The sequence below is a fragment of the Misgurnus anguillicaudatus genome, chromosome 14, assembly GCF_027580225.2.
Source record: "Misgurnus anguillicaudatus chromosome 14, ASM2758022v2, whole genome shotgun sequence".
NCBI lineage: Eukaryota > Metazoa > Chordata > Actinopteri > Cypriniformes > Cobitidae > Misgurnus > Misgurnus anguillicaudatus.
The window spans coordinates 18,724,570-18,742,190 of NC_073350.2; the positions used below are offsets into that span (position 1 = coordinate 18,724,570).

The 17,621-nt window shown below is 37.6% G+C and overlaps 1 long non-coding RNA gene across 1 annotated transcript in view; it reads left to right on the forward strand.

Annotated features, from left to right (window-relative positions):
- LOC141369551 (uncharacterized) overlaps window positions 1–17,246 on the forward strand; it is a 76,741-nt gene extending 59,495 nt beyond the window's left edge. The window contains exons 3-4 of the long non-coding RNA XR_012373350.1: window positions 4,083–4,188; window positions 17,074–17,246. This is a non-coding gene — a long non-coding RNA (uncharacterized lncRNA). The remainder of the gene's footprint in view (window positions 1–4,082; window positions 4,189–17,073) is intronic.
- The last annotated feature ends 375 nt before the right edge of the window (window positions 17,247–17,621 follow it).

Genomic DNA, 17,621 nt, shown 5'->3' on the forward strand with positions numbered 1-17,621 from the left:
AAACCATATGACAGAGTCTGACAGTAATGCATGAAGTTTATCATGCTTAATTTTCTTGCTTTTAGTTTACAATCATTTAGTATTCATTTATTGTGTGCTCACAAGCTTATAAAAGTGCAGGATTATAGATGGATGTCACATCCAATAAATGCTAAAAGAAGCCACAGTGCCCCCTCATTGACATCAGAATCCTGCTCATAAAAGGCATTGCATTTCACCCCCCACTGCTGTAAATCTGAACATGTTCAGAGGATCTGCAAAACAGCAGTGTAATTTCTCTTTTGAGTAGCTCGCTTGGGTACCTCACACCTACAGAGGTGAACCGCAAAATGGAAGGGGAGGAATAATCTACAAAGCTTTAAAACATTCACAGAAGATCTCTTAACTTCCCAAAGGTTACGCTTATTCACAAATACTGTGTGTAGAAAAAAGTTACAATTTTCATAATGCCTCCTCGTTTCTGAATCTCTAATGGAGGTCATGCAGCCCTGGAACAAATTGAGATGAAGAGCTGTACTCTGCGATGGTTGTTTTTTTTCTCACTCCGCCATTTTCTTCCACAGATCCGTCCTAATGAGGGCTCTTCATGTTGTTTCATTAGGATTGGTAAACTGTAGCTGTGCAATGGGTTTCTTCACTATCCTGCAGATGGACCATCCATTAAACTGCGTAAAGGGGACTGGGCAATGTTGTGACATCCTCAGTTTAACAAATCGGAAATTAGCTGAGACCATTGTTGTTTATACTCATCTTCCTTTCTACAACAGGCTCTGCGTAAAATTCACAGTGTATTACAGTCCCTCCCAAAAAAAAAACGTGATTATGCGATCGCATGATTCAATGCATAATCAGCCAAAGTCCGCATATTTATGCGTGGGACAAATTTTTTAAATACGCCGCACTTTCGACTCATAAATTGCAGATTTCTGCTCGCAAAATATGTAGGGCTTGCATGATTTCATAATCCCTGCATTTTCGTAGCAAAAAGTCATATATATATATATATCTTAGCAGAAAGTTGAAATATTTTGCATTTACTAACATGCAGCCATATCCCCTGTTGTCATGGGAATGTTAGGAAGTGATGTAATTACGCAACGTGAACATCAATGAAAAGCAGCAAAAGCTGCAAACAGTTTTTGCAAGTTCACGCAGTTTTTGTGGTTACCGCAATTTCGACAAGTTCCCGCAATTTCATCACACAAAAATGCATAAATATCACACATATTCCATTGCATTTTTTCAGAAAACGTGCCGCAAGATCAAGGTTTTTTGCCCACAACAATCACAAAAAAGCAAGGAGTGTGGTTTTTGTTAATTTTTTAATTTTTATTTTATTTACCATTAAAAAAAATTTTTTGTAATTGTGTTACAGTGCTACAGTGTTCATGTAGCTCAGTGAAGAGCATTACAATGGAAAAGCCGCACAAAAGGTTGTGGGTTCGATCCCAGGAAACACATTCAGACCTTTGCTTTGTATTAAAGCACCTGCCAAATGCATCCATGTACTTGTGATTACTAAATGTTTTAACCTTAATTTGCGGCAGCAAATAAATGAGAAAACACAAAGGGGCTGTTTCCTGATTAGGGCTTGTCCTAGTCCAAGATTAAAATGCAAAACTGCTTTGTCTTGCACTAACATATGCTAACATACACTCACCTAAAGGATTATTAGGAACACCTGTTCAATTTCTCATTAATGCAATTATCCAGTCAACCAATTACATGGCAGTTGCTTCAATTTATTTAGGGGTGTGGTCCTGGTCAAGACAATCTCCTGAACTCTAAATTAAATGTAGGGCTACGTTTACACGTGGGCGGCTATTTTCATAAACGGACATTTCAACCTCTCCGGTTTCAAAAATAATATTGTGCACACATGTCAGTTTTCAAAAAAGTGTTCAGTTACACATACCCGTACATATATGCCGTCAAGAGAAGCTCAAGCCCACGTAAGCCAATCACCGGCAGCGCTGGTGGTGACGCGGACTGGATCTTCGTGTTGAAGGGAGGAGTTGTTGCAGTAGGTGTTTGATGACGTCAAAGTACCGCGAGAGCGATTCGAAATTAGACCTCTATGTGTGATTTCTCAACTCTCTCTCGCGGTACGTTGACATCATCCGTCTGTCGGTTCTTGCAGCGCAGCATGAAGTTGAACAGGCTTAAAATTGCTGACCTCCGAGCACTTGTCTCTGCTCCTCGACATAATGGAGCAGCTGTATTTGCAAATACAAACACACGAAACGAGTTTCCACGAACATAAATGTGATCTTGGAAGCGTTCAGAGTAGCAGTCACATGTATACAGGTCGCACTTTTGATGTAGGCGCAAGCTCTGGCGCATACTCTGTGACGTTGCCTGCTTAAACATCCGTTTGTCTCAGTTTACATGCAACCTTGCAACCGAAGATTTTCAAGATCTCCACTCTGGCCGGAGTTTTTTAGAAACAATCGGTTTCAGTGGCAAATTCTGCGTTTGCGTGTAAACGAGGGGCACAAACGAAGGTAAATTTCTCAGTTTTTAAAAATAACAATGTATGTGTAAACAGGGCCTCAGAATGGGAAAGAAAGGTGATTTAAGCAATTTTGAGCGTGGCATGGTTGTTGGTGCCAGACGGGCTGGTCTGAGTATTTCACAATCTGCTCAGTTACTGGGATTTTCAAGCACAACCATTTCTAGGGTTTACAAAGAATGGTGTGAAAAGGGAAAAACATCCAGTATGCGGCAGTCCTGTGGGCGAAAATGCCTTGTTAATGCTAAAGGTCAGAGGAGAATGGGCCAACTGATTCAAGCTGATAGAAGAGCAGCTTTGACTGAATTAACCACTCGTTACAACCGAGGTATGCAGCAAAGCATTTGTGAAGCCACAACACGCACAACCTTGAGGCAGATGGGCTACAACAGCAGAAGACCCCACCGGGTACCACCCATCTCCACTACAAATCGGAAAAAGAGGTTACAATTTGCACGAGCTCACCAAAATTGGACAGTTGAAGACTGGTAAATGTTACCTGGTATGATAAGTCTTGATTTTTGTTGAGACATTCAGATGGTAGAGTCAGAATTTTGGTGCAAACAGAATGAGAACATGGATTCATCATGCCTTGTTACCACTGCGCAGGCTTGTGGTGGTGGGGGGATGTTTTCTTGTCACACTTTAGGCCCCTTAGTGCCAATTGGGCATCATTTAAATGCCACGGCCTACCTGAGCATTGTTTCTGACCATCTCCAATCTTTTATGACCACCATGTACCCATCCTCTGATGGCTACTTCCAGCAGGATAATGCACCATGTCACAAAGCTAGAATCATTTCAAATTCGTTTCTTAAACATGACAATGAGTTCACTGTACTAAAATGGCCCCCACAGTCACCAGATCTCAACCCAAAAGAGCATCTTTGGGATGTGGTGGAACGGGAGCTTCGTGGCCTGGATGTGCATCCCACAAATCTCCATCAACTGCAAGATGCTATTCTATCAATATGGGCCAACATTTCTAAAGAATGCTTTCAGCACTTTGCAGTTCTGAAGGCGAAATGGAGTCAAACACAGTATTAGTATAGTGTTCCTAATAATCCTTTAGGTGAGTGTAAATCAGTGCAATTGTTTTGTCTGATTAAGATACATTACAGAAAAACAATACTGGTGTGCATGTTTGTAAAAACGACTTAAATGACCTAATCCTGAATTAAGCTAAACCAGCAGAAACTGCCCCCAAAAGTGTTTCTTATCCCTTATTGTACGTTTAAGTAACAGAGCTTTGGGATGTTAGGAGATAATTTTTGTGCTTATACATATATGTGCAAGTTAACCTGAGTGAGATTTTTAAAAAAGACATTATAAAAGAACAAAGAGGAAAAGCAGATGGATGAGGTATGAAGGGGTAGTGTTCTGTGGAGGGAAGTTTGATCATTTAATTTTCTGGAAAGGGCTCACACAGTACCTTACATCATTGTTTCAATAAACCAAGATCAGGCTCGACAGAGATAAAGACCGTCTGAGATATACCGTGATTAATCTTTACGGTTCGATGATGAAAACTGTCCATCAAAACCATATTCATTTTCTCCCATTTGAACAGTTTCCTTTGTCTCTGGAAGAGCCAGTCTCAGAAAAGGCAAGCGTGCGGAAGCAATGTCGGAATTCCGGGGCCCAGCTGGTGTCATATCCTTCATGAACTATAAAAGGTAATTTACACTGTCAGCCTTCTCCAAGCCGCACGTTTCCTCAACATTAACTGCACGATTAAAAACCCATTCTCGCTCTAATTCTGCAGTTAAGCACCTTCCTTTTCTCTGTCTTTGCCTACCGTTTGAAATCCTACTGATCTGTCTGCTGACGTATGTGTCCACTTTAGATAATTGTTGCGATGGCTGCCTGAAATGTTTAATTAAAGTAATGATTACAGTGGCATAAGGAGTACTGATTGGAATGATTTACAGTCCAGTGTGAAAAAAGGTACAGTGCAGGTTAATGCAGCTCTCGGTAAATTGTTTCTTTTATTACTTATTAATGGTGTCTGCAAACTAGAGTTTCCACATCATTGTTAATTGTGTAAAAGCTTGCACATACAAAGAAAACCTGAGAAAAACACGATAGGCATCCCAATTAGAACAAAAATTTTTGTTTCAGCATTGTACAGGGATCCGTATATACTTTTTGTGCCTAAAGTGACTGGTTTATACTGATGTCTCACTCCCTGATTAAAGGGACTGTTCCTTCAGAACATAAAAATATATTTAAACTGACCAAAATTATAAACGCAACACTTTTGTTTTTGCCCCCATTTTTCATGAGCTCAACTCAAAGATTTAACTTAAAGACTTTTTCTATGTACACAAAAGGCCTCTTTTTCTTAAATATTGTTCACAAATCTGTCATAAATAATATGCCTCTGCAGGAGACGCAATGATATTATGCAGTGGCCAAAAAAAGTCCCCTGCCATTAAAAGTTACTAAGTTGACTATTTTTGTCTGCTGCGTAATATCATTGCTCCTCTTGCAGCCATGTTACGGCAGCAAAGTCCTTGATTATTATGCCAGAATGAGAGTATAGTTCCTAGCCATATCTGCCTAGAAAATCACAACTTTTAATTTTCTGTCGGTCTTAGTACACAACGTAACTACAGAAAGAGTCAAGTTTTAAAGAGGAAAAATATCGAATCTCTTTCGTTATTTTAGCGCAATGCTAATGGTCTAATCAGATGGATTATGCTAAGCTATGCTAAAAGTGATAGCGCCAGACCCGGAGATCAGCTGAATGGATTACAAAAAGGTAAAAATCAAATGTTTAACCCTAGAGGAGCTGAAAAATATGCATATTTTCAAAAATAGTGGAGTGTCCCTTCAATGGAGGTCACTGTCATGTTTAATTTAAAGGGTTAGTTCACCTCAAAAATGAAATTTCCATGAGTATTAGTTGATACAAACATATATCAATTAATTTGTTCTGCTAAACACCCAGAAAGCTATTTGAAATCAAACAAGAAGCAGGACCACCAGTGACTTCCATAGTAGGAAAAAATAGTACTATGGAAGTCAATGGGGCTCAAAAACTGTTGGGTTACAAACATTGCTCAAAATATATTTTTTGTGTTCAGTAAAACATGTTTGTATCAACTTGAGGGCAAGTAAATTATGGCACAATTTTCATTTTTGGGCGAACTATCCATTTAAAGCGTAACTAAACCCCTGTTCAGAGTCTGACGCCACCCACTGACAATATTTGAAAAATGCAAGAAAAGTGGGCAGACCCCAACGGAGATAGAGGGGACGAACTGAGCTCATACCAAGGGTGTGGGGAGATCGTAACAAGGGTGTGGTGAGCTTCAAATTGCTTATGTAGGGTCGTACCACTTACGTCCCGCGGTAACGCAACATTCAATAGGAAAATTCAACTGCAGTAGCTACCGTTTAACCTGAAGATGGCAGCACTTAGAAGTTTTTACACCATATATTGTAGCATTGAAACACTTTATATCCAAATGTCATAAAAGTTACTCATATGAATGAACAGCACTAACAAACTATCATTCTTACAGATCATTAACTATAAAAAGTTGGTTTAGGGTTTAGTTACTCTTTAAAGGCAGGGTATCTCATTTGATCCAGAAACATTTTTAATTATGCTGGTTAAAAGTCTCCTCACATCCTGATAGCAATCACTGTGTTAGGTTGTTTAAATGTATTTGTAGAAATGCATGTCATCTGTAGGGTGACCATACGTGCCATTCTTCCCGGATGCATCCCGTCCAGGATTTCTGTGCGTCTTCCGGAAGTCGTATTTGTTGACCGCATACGCCATTCAGTTAAAAACATAAGATATACAATCATAGTTTCATTCTTACCTTAAAATGTAATGGTTGCTTTTCTGTAATAATAATAATAATCCTCTATGACGTATGCGGTCGACAAATACGACTTCCGGGAGACGAACACAAAATCCTGGACGGAATGCGTCCAAGAAGAATGGCACGTATGGTCACCCTAGTCATCTGTGAAAGGTGTAGGACCAAAAAATTTTCAACCAATCATAGATCTCGGTCCGAACAGACGGTGCCTTTTTTGTCCCTCATCTGTAAGCGTAATTTGAATGCCACCGCGCAGCCTGTTCACACAGACACCATACGTCATCGGCGCGTTCACGTGTGTTTATTTCCCGTCTGTAAACAGGGAGAATGGCACAGGAGCCACAAAACAAAAGACATCTTTTATAACAACAACAGCAAAAACTGCCTGGATCAGCAAAGAGCAAAAACTTAAATGAACATCGGTAACTTTACTGCTTTACCACGAGAAGCAAACAGCTGCAGGAGGCAAAGGGTCTGAAAGGGTCGTTGCACTGTTTATTTTGGTAAGGTAGGTACGCGATATGTTTGTATTGAGATGGATTCAGATATTCTACTCTGATGAAAAATGTTGTTTCTTATAAAATTTGTGTTAGTTTACAGATTAAAGTTACAACATACGTCTACACAACTGAAAGTGGGTGATGTAAACCAGTTGTTTATGTTGGTTATTTTAGTAATGCTATTCACTTTGTACTGCAAAGTTTTCTCACTGGTGAATGAGACATGAGATGTGACCGTCTGATCTGTGCGTGTTCATGTGTTTTGAAAGAGGCGTGACCTTGGATGGCGATTTGACTGGAGGGTGGGATCGTGATTTCATTGCTAGTCAGCTACCATTAGCATTTTTTTTATTAGATAACCTACCTTTAAGTGGCAGCCGTTTTGGATGTTTCTCAGCATATTTGGAGACATTTGGAAGCCCTAGAGAATTGACAAGTGAGATTACAGTGCTGTAAAAATAAGAAAATATACACAAGCAAAATGTGTTTATAGTGCTTATTACTGTAGGTCATATTGACTTAATACACATTTACATGTAATCACATCCCAAGAATTTACAATGATTTCAAACTGACATAATGATTTCAAAATTTTGTCGGCAGTATAACCCTGTTGTTGCTAGCGGCATGCTATGCCAATCATAGACAATCATGTGGTGTTGCAAATTATATGTGGTCATGAAAATCAGCGTGGTCAGTATAATCAAAAAATGTAATTGAATGGACAAAGTACATTAACCTTTTAAATCCTCTTGTGTTTGTGTTTTTGTGTGTCTAGTAAATAATGGCAGCATTCCCTACTGAAAAAGCTTGGTTTTAGCTGGTGAAGGAAGCTGGTTTTGCTGGTGTAGCAAGCTGGTCTAGCTGTGTTTTGGTCACTTTTTAAGCTGGTCTAGCTGGACTTAGCTAGGCTGGAAGACCAGCTGGCCCACCAGCATAACCAGCTTTGTCAGGCTCGTAGGACCAGTGTAAACCACCTTAAACCAACTAAAACCAGCTACCAGCTTATGCTGGTCTTAGATACATTTTTCAGTAGGGTTTTCATTTTATTTTTGGTAAACTTTGCCTTTGATCAGCTTCTAGGTGTGTGTTAGTTTGGGTACGAGGAGTCAAATTCTCCTTCTTTTGGGGAAAGGGCCGTTTGCGTTACGCACTGTCATTAAGGATCAGAAGGGAAAATTAAATATTTATGGAAATTGGTCTGCATCCTGATGCACTTTCTCTGGTAGACATTTCCAGAAACAAGCTAGCACCCTATTTAACAGAGCTGTTTTATAATGCATGTGTTCGGTGCAGTTGTGAAAAACAAGTTGGGTAGTGTGTGGAAAATTTGCACTTTGCAGGATAAAGAAATATGAGGGCAGAGCTGCCCAGGCATCACTTGTTGCAACAAGGTCTTGTGAAGATCAACCTATCATGTCACGACTTCTCTTGCATCTGATGTATTGTTTATGACGAGTCTGACAGGATGCTCTGTGTTTCTCCCTTCTCGCACTCATTCATTTATGATGCCTGGGCTGGGCTAGGTAAAGGGTTTGATATCATCAAAAGGGCTGTACGGCCATGACGGTGACCTTGAGCGCGGTACCCTACATCGTGTTTCTCTCTACGATTCACTTTCAAGCTTCTCTCCTTCTGTCACTTTTTGGTTTATTTATTTATAAAACAACACATAAGACAACCGAAGATGGAAAAATAAAGAGAGGAGAAGCACAATTTTTTTTGTCACGACAAAAGTACATTTGGATCAAACTGCTTAGGAGTGAACTGAACATCACCTCTTCATTCCTTTAATATCCAGAAGGCGTAATGCATACTGTGGACCGGTGGTTTGAAGCACTATTGATCTTGCTCAGCTCTCATGGCCAGACCGAGATCTTTTCAACAAAAATGAATTGCAGAGCTTATTTGGAAATGGCCAACGTTAAAGTCGGGCTGTCCCTCTTGCTTGGCGTTCTTTTGCTGCTCGTCCAGAGGAGAGGGGGCTGTGGGTAATAGCCTACGGACCTGAAAGTTATCAGGTAAAAGCAACATGGTGACAAGCAGGCTGATGATTTGCCCCTGAGAATGAAATAGTGATAACAGTAAGTGGTTGAGTTAAATATTAGACTGTACTAGGTTAAATTGAGGGCATGACAGTAGAGAGGCATTGTATCAAATTACTGGTCTCCTGCAGACACTGGTGAATTAAGTAGATAGTTCACCCTGTTTCCCGGACAGGAATTAGCTTAAGCCAGGACTAAGCCTTAGTTTAATTAGGAAATAACTAGTTTTAACACACATGCCTTACTAAAAACATTAATTGTAAAAAAATACTTTGCTGCCTTACATTTTTTTGTTAAATCAACTCAAATTTACAAGTCATGTCAACAGAGATGAGTTGTCACAACTTATAAAATATAGTTGAGGAAAGTCAACTTAAGTTATAACAACTCATCTGTATTTATAACAACTCATCTCTAGTCAAGATAAATAATAGTTAGTTGAAATGACTTGTAAATCCGGGTTGATTGAACAAAAAAATTTAAGCAGCAAAGTATTTTTTACAGCGTGTGTGCATTTTGAGGCAAAACAAAGGGCACTGATGTATTTAAGATATGTCAGTGCAAGTTGTTTTGAGTTTGGACAGCTCTTAAAAATTTTTTAGTCTAGGACTAATCCCTGTCCGGAAAACCGCCCCATAATGTGTTAAATAGGATAACATAAAACAATGTTAAAATTAACACATCCTTTCTTAGTGTGTAGACAATGACTCCTCTTAGCACGTATTTTATATTCATCAAATCTCTCAGGCTATCAGAAAAACAGCTTTGTTGGTAGTATACAGGTCATTCTACAAAAAAGGTGGAAATGCGTGTCCCTTGCTTTTGCAGACCCCTTAATCATTTATTTTGACCCAATAATCCCATAATGATATATATATTTAATAAATATAGACTGTCCTTAAAATGATGAGTGAGTTTATTTATTTAAATTTCTTTTTTTTCCTTTTTTAAACTTTTTTTTTGTAAATGTCTGGTCCTGAAAATTGCCATGTCCCTTTGATTATACATGGAAAATGAACTGTGAACTTATTATTTAAAACCATGTTTTTTTTATAAAACAAATCTAATTTACATTTACCTTTAACCTTGTATGAATGTACTACAACACTGAAATGGTAAAAATAAATAAATAAATATTTGTCCCCCAAATTTATGTCATTGTTACCCTACCCAAAGCACTTTTATTTTGAAACAATGCATCAGCTCTTTGAAGTTTTTCATGGGTCAAGAGGTCAGTGAAAGGAGTGCAGTGGAGGAAGGCAAAAGGTTTTTGAGATGTCCTTATTTGTCTAAAATATCATGATATATCTATAAGATTTTTTGGATGTCATTAGTGTTACTCTTTTTATAGCTGGGAGTGTTAAGATCTTTACATAAAAATACATTATACTGAAAAAGTATGTGATTGTTACATCTCTGATGAAATAGGACATGGATAATGGCAGCCATTTTGTTAAAATATTAAATTTTTTCTGTAAATTGTCATTGGTGTTACCATCATTGGTGTTACCGTCATTAGTGTTACTTCTCTAATGAGTACTTCCTAAGCACTATTCCTTTAACTGACCAACATAAAATCATAAAAACAAAACAAAATGGAAAATTTTATGAAAGTTTATAAGTTTTATCATATTCATTATCTATTACTATATTCTAATTTAGTCATTGGTGTTACATTGTGTCTTTGGTGTTAAACAATGTTTTGGTGTTATGAATGTATTTTCTTGTACTTTCTAGTAATATTTTGTTGTTGATATGGGATGTACAGTAAGACATTGTTGATATTTCAGTCTTTGCATTAAAGCCTTTTTGGTTGAATATTTTTGTGTTTGTTGGTTTTAAAGAAAAAAGTCAAACTGAGAATCAAATAATTTCATACAATGCTGGGTAAAGAATTTAATTAAACAAATATTAATAATCAATTATTTTTCTTGCTGTTATCATTCCTCTACTCAACCTTTAACTTAATACACAAGCTGTAATGAGGAAAAATATTTAGTATTAACATTAATGTTGTTTAAATCACAGGTAACACCAATGACAAATAAATGACTCATGGATTCTTCATTAAAATTTATTAAAAGTTAAAAATAGATTAAGCTCCCCGTTTTGTGGATTCATAGATTTGACAAGTTAATTAATGCTATTAAAGAAGTTTTGTGTATGTTGAAAGAAGTTCATTTAAGCAAATTTCCATCACACGAATTCCACCTTTTCTGTACAATGACCCATACGTTAAATGCCACATCAATTTTTTAGCAAAGTCCTCTAAGTGCATGGAAAATAAAATGTTTAATTGACCGTCATGGATCACTTTTAAGCTTGTGTCCCTTGTAAAATACTTGAACCTGAATACAATCTGAATGTGACAGTGACATGAATCACAGTGGCCTCTAATGTGTGTTTCAGTTTCTTTAATTTTACATTCTGACTATTGACATTATGAGATCATTTGCAATGTTTCTAGTTGCATCTTCAGTGATTTTGCAACTGCTTTCTATGTCTTGTCCAACAAAGTGGATTTCTTTTAGAATTAGGGTTTTTTGCAAAAAAAACCTTGCATGCACTTAAATTATTTTTTTCAGTGAAATATATACAGTACAATGAAATTGAAGAAAAAAAGGAATTTCAATTACTAACTAATAACCTTTTCATTGCAGTTAAAGTGAAATTACTGAACCTAAACATATTTTTTTATACCAGAAACCATGTAAGACACACTTGCATCTGAACTCTTCATATATAAAACCAAGCAATATAACAAAGTTAATTAATAACTTAATTTTTTCAGCTGTGTGAATTTGTCCGTTTCATCTTATCAAATCTTGCTGCATCAGGTTGCCTTATTTTTACAGTGTAGTTATTAAGCATTCTTGCAAATGTCATAAAAGTTGCTCTTTCATGATGTGAATGGTGCTCATCCTATTCCTACAGTACACCCCATTTATTTTTACTGTTTAAAAAGAGCAGTGTGCAGCATTCTGCTAAATATCTCTCTTTGTTACACAGATAAAATGGGAAGGTGGTAAGGTTTGTAATGATATTAGGGTGAGTATGGTTAAAGATCCCTAACAGATGTTTGATGCCGTGCTATGTTTGGACACAAGTCTTGTAACATTTGCCCCTGCTGTGCTACATTTCATGTAAGTGACAGGTGCATTTTCCTTCATTCAGTGTATCAAGAACTGAGCGGCTAATTAAGCTACATAATGAGCTTCTTTAATGAAAGAGAATTAACCACATAATAATCAAACCGAGAAATGATTATAGGGATTTAAACACTGCTACAGTAAATAATTCCCTAGGGGTCCAAGTGTGCCATTTTAAACTCGCCTTCTGTATTATAGCCAATTAAAACATAAAAACATAACTTTTTTTAATCCTGAAAGTGATTCGAGAGTATCTGCGTCAGAAGACAGAACTGGAATTTGCACCTTGATGTGGGTGTTCAGAATAGAGTTGAGAGATAACACGTGAGAGAGTGATAAATACGCACATCAGATAAAACCAATCAGAAATACAGAGATACTCGGCTACATTAATCGTGATGCCTTGCCGTCTTTTTCCCTCGCCTTCCCTCCTCCTCTCTTTCTTCCTCACTGCTGACAGTTTTCAAACGCTCCTCTATATCTGACTTGAGCTCCAAACATCCTACTGCAGCCCTCTGATGTGCAAAACATTTTATTTCACTTTAAACTGGAATTTGCGTGTAGCAAAGCACATCAAACGGGAACAACAGGATGTTGGAGATATCAAGTGATTTTTAAAGCACTTCATTTCTGCTTTATTAGGGATAGAGCAGTACCTCTGAGCTATGTAGCTGCACAGTATAAATGCTTAGGAACAGGCTAGAGAGGGAAGGGAATTGGGGTTGAATCGCGCACATAATCACATTTTTTCCAGCATTAAATCTCAAGCAATTCTTAATTGCAATCTCTGATTACTTCTATTTCGTTTGCCTCCGACGGCCCCTGCTGGGTTGATCTTTTAATCTGCGAACCTTTCGGTTATTATTTCACGGCATTAATTTAACAAACATCACTTTGTTTTCTTCGGAAATTAAAGTGGTTTAAGATCAAAGGCTTTATTGGTTAATTAATTAAATCACTGAGTTTGTATCATGCACTGTTTACTATTCACATTATGGTACTTAGCTTTCACCTCGCTTAGTCTATCCGTAAAAGTTGCTGGTATGTATTTATAATTGCATATGGTCTCCATATACTCGTAAATGCAGTTTGCACAAAAATACAGAAAAATAAGACACAGGGGTCTGCAATATGCTGAATCGGAATCTGCAACTATGTATTTTTTGATTAAATTTAATAAACATATTAGTATATTCAAAAACTATAAGTGCACCGAGTGATTTTTCTAAATTGTAGCTGATAAAACATGCTGTGACTTAAAGTACGCATAAACTGCTAATTGTTGCAACCCTTTGATGATTTAGATGTTTGTGAAATTAAGGCTTTTAAAGCTACTGCCATGATCAAAGGCTATCCCCAAGTGAGATGCTGGTAGGACACAGTGTGTTTGAAGTGCTCTTCTGCTATTAGGCACAGTTTAGAAGCAAACTCCAGATTGTATTTGTGTAGATTCAACCTTAATATTAAATATATTGTTACAAGTGCAACCAGCTTGCATTGTGAGGTCACAAGGTGAAAAATGCACACGTTTATGCACACATCTCCATCCTGCGTGGCCTTTTCCTAGAGTTTGCATCTTCTAAAAAAAATGGAAAACGACTTCTGGAGATGCAAGATGTGAGGATGTGCTGCGGGGCTGGAAGGAAATTATTATCCACTTTCCTGTGCCGTCAACATTAGCTGCACGCTCATAGCTGACACCCCTGCTCGTGTATATAAAACCAGCAGCCTCTTCTGGGTAAGGATCCATCAGAAATGTCTTTGGGAGCACTAGAGTTTGAGCATTTTCTGCAAGGACAGATACGCACCGTACTTACAAATGAAGAGCCTGGTGTCATTTTACAATCCAGGATTCAATTTCAAAAAGGAAATTGTCCATTAAGCCTGTGCTCTTAAATGACATATAATGGAGAATTATCAGTTCATCCATGTCATTTAAATATGGAAGAGCTCAGCTATACCAATTGTTAATGCTTAGCTGTATAGTTCTAATAGAGGTTTTGGCGATTTTTTTTTTATGTATTTAGTTATAAAATTCTTCAGGGTATTTATATTTTATATAAGTAAAAAGCTAAAGAATTATAGTAGAAATAATAGCATAGCTCAGATAATTTGCTATACAGTAGATGAGAAATTTTAGACAGTAAGATGACTTTTGATTGCAGATTTTGACAATGAGGGAAATATTCTGAGGGGTTAATCACACCACACATGTTTTAAAGCTTGGAAAATGCCAGCTGAGTGCCTGCTTTCTTCAGCTGAGCGCTTTGGTACCTATAGACCAGGCGAGTCAAACTCCGTTCCTGGAGGGCTGGTGTCCTACAGAGTTTACCTCCAACCAGCCCCAACACACGTGTCTTGAAGTTTTTAGCAATCCTGAAGACCCTGATTAGCTGCCCTCCAGGAATTGAGTCGCCCCTGCTATAGATGGTTTTATCGGGCACACGTGTGGTGACGCGATACGCATCTGGTCTGAAATTTACTTTCGTTTTCAGTTTTTTTAATGGTCTGACTAGTTGCTAAACTGAACTATTAAACAAATACCTCTTTGAAAATAACAAATGTTTTGGTTTCCTAGGTAATCTACGTGTTGTTTATTTTTCTTGTTATATAAATAAATTACGTTTAAAGTACTTTGTTGTTATTTATTCTTAGCAGAGTTCACCAGAAGTTACGTGTTGCCCACGAAAGCCGATTGTTTATGTTTTTAATGCTGAAACTATTTCATGTCTATTTCATGTACATTTTTTATTTGCTTTTCGTACCTATAGTCACGTAATTTTTTTATTCTTTTTCGTGATACTGTCACAAATTTATGCTTTTTTGTGATCGTATCACGAATTTCTGTTTATGTGTCATTGTCATGTATTGGTTACGCAACTGCTTTTTCCTATTTTCAAACCATTGTCCCTTCGGTTTAGGATTAGATTTTGTGTTAGGATGTATTGGTTTATACAATTTTTTTCAGATTTTTATATTTTCAGATTTTTAAACCATTGTCGCCTGGCGTTAGGGTTAGAGTTGGGTTTGGGTAAGGATATCATTTTATGCAAATCAAACCCTAAACCGAAGTGACAATGGTAAGAAAATAAGACAAAACAGTTGAGTAACCAATACGTGACAATGACACATTCATGATACGAACGCAGAAATTCGTGACGGTATTACGAAAAAGAATGAAAAAATTACGTGACTATAGTAATTTCGTGAGACTGGGCTGCTGTGATACTTTTGCTTTGTTTATCAGTCAGGTATGATCCGCTGGATGCTGGGGTAATGTCCCACCCCTCCTCCACTGTGATTTGACAGCCGTGTGACAACTGACATTGACTAGCGGAGCTTTTCACCCAAAGTTGAATCTGAAAACAGAAAAACATGCATGGCTTTTTATGTTAGGTGTGTTCGACATCGGCTGTAACTGGATGTAACCAATCGGCGAGATTAGCCGCGTGCAGGCGGGGAGGAGCTGAAAATGGAGACGTGAAGTCGGACACGCCATGGTTCCCATAGTTTGCTGCATTTACGTCAGGCATGGCTGAACACGTGCGGTTTGCTTACTTTATCGCAGTAAACATGATTTGTAAGATACAACATAAAAAATAAATTATACTGTTTTGAATGTTCGTGTATGAGCATGAGTGGAACTGAAGAGGCTTACAGCATCTGTTTTTACAGGAATAAAGTTCAACATAAGCATATATTATTTAAATACCAATGTAGTGGGGTCTACATTTTTTATCCATTTTATTTTGATGAACATGACACAATATAACATCGCAACTACATGAAAAGAGCTTTAAAGGAACAGTATGTAAGAAATTTATATCAATTAATCATAAAATGGCCGTGATATGTCACTAGACATTAAGAAATCATTTTCATGTCAAAAAATGGTCTGGCCAGGATATTGTCATTTAAAAAGTGGAGTTGCAGCCTTCAACTGATGTTTATGTTGTCATGTTGTCTATTGGCCACCAGTTGTGTGATTGCAGTACCAGTTTTAGCCACAAGTTTTGTTATTGCAATACCATTTTTGGCCACAATCCTACATACTGTTCCTTTAACTGTTATAAAAATACAGATTTGTGAGCATTTGTGGAACTGAGGGCGTGAAAATAAACATAAAACACACGTGATTGTTGTCATGTGGTGAATCCGACCAATCGTGAAACAGCTGTGTCGTCATTACAGCCCGTGCAGCTCCTCTTCGGGAAATGCGCTGGCTAACTCAAGCGGCTGATCTCGAAAGTCGAACACACCTATTGCTTGGCAGCCGGTGTAGTCCGGTTCTGTAAACTTCCGTCATCACAACAAAAGACCCGCCCCTCCCCATAGAAAATCGTTCAAAAAAGGCGCCTGCAACTGCCATAAACAATGCCTGCAACTGCCTTTTGTTGTGATTGGCCCCTAAAACTGTAGATTAAATGTACCGTATAAGATCACAGTTTTTATAAAAAACTATATCGTGATATAGGTGATGTTCCTAGAGCACTATGGATGGACCATCTGAACAGGTGATACATAGCTTTGTGCATGAATATGTTTGATTTTTTCAGCTGAAATTTTTGTAAAGGTTCAATTATTGTTCGGTGTAAAGTAAACTGACTCACCACTGTTTCCATGGAATTGAATGACTGATGCATTTGGCACATAAAAGGCATTCATGAAACAGCTTACCAAGTTTTGCAAAGTGTTCTGTGTTTCTTGCCAAGTAAACACTTTTGCAGATGTGAGAGTTTTTTTCCCTACTGTAAGTGTTTGTATATGCATTAATTGTTTTTTATGACACAAATTTTTTAACTCAAATCAACATTTACTTTCGGTAGCAAGCTGAAACATTACACTTCGTGATACAAATCTGTTGAAAATAGGAATAAGATTAAACCTCCTTATTCTACATTTACACTGTTTGCTGTTAATGCTCGACACAATCCAAAGTGACAAAATGTCCAATTGCACTTCAAAGACAGCAGTGATGAGGAAAGTAATTTGACCACAGCATGCTGTCCCTCCTTTTATATCTTGCAGTGGGGAGAAGCTGTCACCAGGAGGGCTGGAAACACGCTATGCAGAGCTGACTACATTATACTTGAACGCTAAGTGCTATAAATCACAAATATGGCATCTGAACAGGAGTGTGGGAGTTTTAATGTGAAAGATGGGCATGCATGTACAAATACATGGACACACATACACATGCACTATTTTTCATTTCGCATCGTACCTCTGTCCTACACAAGGGCAAGCTTCAACAGATCTAGCTCTAAGATAAATGCACTTAAAATGAACCTCAGGTTTCTGTGTAAGCTTTCAGTATAGAGGAAAAATTGGACAAGACCCGACCTGATAATACCTGAAGTCCAAATGATTTCAGTTCTATTTGAATAATGGTGCAGCATACGCTGTTCAGGGTGTCTACGCACATACACAGGGAGGAAATAAAGTGTTTAATAACCTTTGTAGTGGAAACTTTTAGGTTGGCCTGCCTGATGTTACTTTATCATTCTCGCTATCAATAAAAATATATTACTACAGTTATGCAATGTGTTGAATTTAAAAGCAGAATCCGTTTCAAT